Source organism: Struthio camelus, chromosome 34 (genome assembly GCF_040807025.1).
Source record: "Struthio camelus isolate bStrCam1 chromosome 34, bStrCam1.hap1, whole genome shotgun sequence".
In the NCBI taxonomy this organism is placed as follows: domain Eukaryota; kingdom Metazoa; phylum Chordata; class Aves; order Struthioniformes; family Struthionidae; genus Struthio; species Struthio camelus.
Window position 1 is genome coordinate 444,969 of NC_090975.1, and position 3,441 is coordinate 448,409.

General features: G+C 49.4%; 1 long non-coding RNA gene across 1 annotated transcript; it reads left to right on the forward strand.

Moving 5' to 3' along the window:
- The first annotated feature begins 1,018 nt into the window (after positions 1-1,018).
- On the forward strand, positions 1,019-3,240 carry LOC138063694 (uncharacterized). The gene is made up of 3 exons (XR_011137132.1): positions 1,019-1,158; positions 1,863-1,986; positions 2,243-3,240. It is a non-coding gene; the product is annotated as an uncharacterized lncRNA (long non-coding RNA).
- Positions 3,241-3,441: the final 201 nt, after the last annotated feature.

The window sequence follows — 3,441 nt, forward strand, 5'->3', positions numbered from 1 at the left end:
CTTCAGAAGTGACAGTAACTATCATTACTTCATTCCTGTGGAACAGGAACACTTAGAGAGTTGAATAACAGCTTCTGTGCACAAATAAAAGCCGTATTTTAGCTCTTGAAAAAATATTTGCCTTCAAAGTAAATATTCCTGGGCGGTGGAGCATCCAAAGTTCCACTCTGGAAATTTCTATCTAATGCGTCCGAGAGGGACATGCATGTAAACCAGGATGCATTAGAAACGCTCTGGATTTGTGAGCAGCAATGTGGCCAAAGAGAGAGCAGCAACTGCAGAAGCTTTTGGATATTTAAAACCAAGCACTGGAGGAGCAGGTGCTTAGCTAGCAGTCACCCGAGCCCTTAGCTCTCAGTTCAGCCTCCCTCTCCAAGCTTCTCTTCCAGGCTCAGGGATGCTGCATCCGTTTTGCTCTGGATTTGACCCCCGTCCTCTGCTGGTCAGAGTCAGGTTAGGCGATCGCCCAGTTAGGCTGGGCTGCCCTATACAGTTCAGGTGCCTGGTATGGATCGAGGGTGAGAGGGACAACTGTAGGAAGAGAGGCGAGGAGAGCTGGGACCACCTGGGACCTGGGAGAAATAAGAGGTTGCAGCCCATGCCAGGAGCAACGTTCCAGTACTGAGTACTACTGAACACTACTACCTCTAAAAGAGTTCACCTTCCTTTTCAACAACTTTGGTTTAACCTTCACACCCCAAACTTACGTGCTACAGACTGGGGTGCATCTTGTTCCCAGGTCATGGGGGTCCTCGTTCCTGCCGGACATGACGCAGACAAGAACAATCCGCCACACAGCTCCTTGGGGGGAAGGGGTGGAGGGGTGGCGGGGGAGGCGTCTCAAAGTCCCTGTTGGCTCAGGCTGCTCAGAAGCCTTGAACTGGTAATTCCTGGCAGGGCTCCCTCTGGCATGGTGCTAGGCTGTCCTCACCAGCTGCTCCAAGAGCAGAGAGCAGGATACCGGATCCGGTTGCTGTGGGTCAGGGACATCACCTAACAATGCCAGCAGCTTGTGTATAAATAACACCAACAGAGACCTTTTTCTGGTGTTTCTCCGGGGCAAGAGACGGCAGTGCTTGGACTATACGGTAAAGAGAGGGTCCCTACCCTGAGCAGCCAGAGCGTGCGGCTTAGAGTGAAGAAGAAGGATTGGGAGATGTGAGTTCATCATTAGTGCGGTGCTTCAGCTTGCTCAGGTTTCTGCCTGCCTTTTGGGTTTAGGGCAACGTTTCGCACTACGCCTCTGGGCTGCCCAAACTTCCCTAGCAAACCTCTCTCTTTGATTTCTTTCTCCTGTCTGGCTGCCTCTCCTGTGCTTCAGGGAACCCCAGTGGGAGGCGGTCTGCAGGACTTGCACTTCACTAAGGAAGTTGGGCTCTTTCATGTTTTGCTAACCAGGTTCTCCACAGCTTTCTGAAAATCTGGCCTCCTGATAAACTGAATACAGGGACAGCTTGAGTTAGAAAGAGTTGCTCTTTCCACCTCCTCAGAGTCAAACCACATCTAAGAACGCAAAATGCCCGTTTTTTGGGCAACAAGTGCGAGGAGGGTGTCGCTATTTTGGAAAGCTCTCAACTCAGGGGATCTTTGGAGAGAAAGGACGGAATTATTCCTCTGTGATTTCATTTTCACTTCAGAAAGGTGCGCATCCCTTGCTGAGCTAGACATCCTTTTCTTCGAAAGGGAAGCAATTGCTACTTCAAGAATGCGCTCGGTCACATACTAGAAATTCCCATTGACCTCCCTTAGCTATAAAGATCCGGAATCCCCTTCTCTTTTTGGCGCCTGTACCTCCTCTCACCAAGCTGGAAGTCGTGACTGCCGCTGTTGCTGATAACCTCTCCTCGTACCTTTGATTGCAGATGTGGCTCCAGCTTTGCGCTCTGCTTGTCCTCCTGCCCCTGAGCGGGAAAGCCACTACCCAAGCCAACGACCTGCCTTCCACCCTGAGGAGACTCGTAGAAAGTAGCATCTCTCCTCCACCAGGTGCTGTGAGTGGCTGCCTCTAAAGGAAATCCTAGCCTATTTGTGATGTCTGTGCTTTCTCAGCTGAACTAAGGGCACAATGCTAGATGTGTAATTAAAGGGAAATAATTCCCATCGAATCCTTCGGTAGCTTGTGCTTTCATGCTTGTCAGATTAGATGGCCAAACCCTAAATATCTGTGAATAGCTCAAGAGGAAAGGCAGCACGCCAATGCTCCCGTACTAATAGCTGTCCTCCCATTTTCTCTTCCCTTCAGCAGCATCTCCCAAGGGACGGGGGGAAGAGAGTGAGGTGCTGGGGCACTCACCAGCTGTAAAACTCTCCAGGACAGAGGGAAAGGATCTTCCTGTGCTGCCAGAGGTCAAAATAACTCCTCGGAGGAAACGCCAGATGTTTGATTCGAACGTCAAATGGGTCAGTTTCACAGGAAGTTTGCCTAACGGGGCTGTGTCCAACTGGAACAATTATGCCAAAAGACAAGAGTATGTCTGCGCTGTGTCAGGTTGTGACACGGGGTCCTACACCCCAGGCCGGGGCCCCTATTGTTACTACCCCTATGGGGAAAAAGAGCTGAAGTCCTCTCGTTTTAAGATACTGGTAAATGAAGGAGACAGGGCATGGCTGGAATGGAAAGCAGCATCCTTTGGCAACGCACCACCAAACGCCGTTAAGAGTTGCCCATGGGAAGATATCTATGTGGGAAGGAACAAGTATGGTCTGGGGAAAGTGCATGGCCGCCACAGCGCTTTCTTTGTGGTCACTGACGGCTATGAGTCTTGGTATAAATTCTATGAAGTTTTGACTGTTAGGCGAGATTAAGCCCAGAGAGAGAGGGAACTTGATAGTTCATTTCATCCTAAGATAAACATCTGACACTTGATAGTTCATTTCATCCTAAGATAAACATCTGACACGTGTCAGAGGCACGATGTTTGCTTGCTTCTTGATGTGAAGACACTGAACCGGTGTTTTCTGATATGACATTGAATTGGTGTCTTCCTGCAAAGAAAACATTCCCTTGATGCCATCCTCTCTCTGGGCTTGGTGTACACTCTTTGAAGCTGCAAAATCAAGAATGCATTTTGTAATCTGCTTTGCTTTTATCCACGTGCAATTTCTGCATTTCCATTTATTGTACAGCAAGAGCAAAAATCTCCCAGATGCAACACTAGCTCTGTGGCCCTTTACTATGCGCCTGTGCAAGGGTCGAACCTTTCCCTTTGATTTAGAAACAAATAAAGTAAGTGAAAAGCATGGTTGGTTGTTGAATCATTTTGCAAGCAGAGCTAACAGGAAGAGATGCCGCATTTCCACTTGGGCCTATATTGGTGATGTCAGGCCCCTGAGTGCACTAATATGCCTTAATGGCCCTGACCAACCTCGTCTCGGACCCCCACCCGCACCTTCTGCCCAGGGGCTCCATTTTAAGCTTGGGCAGGTCTCTGCCCTGCCAGC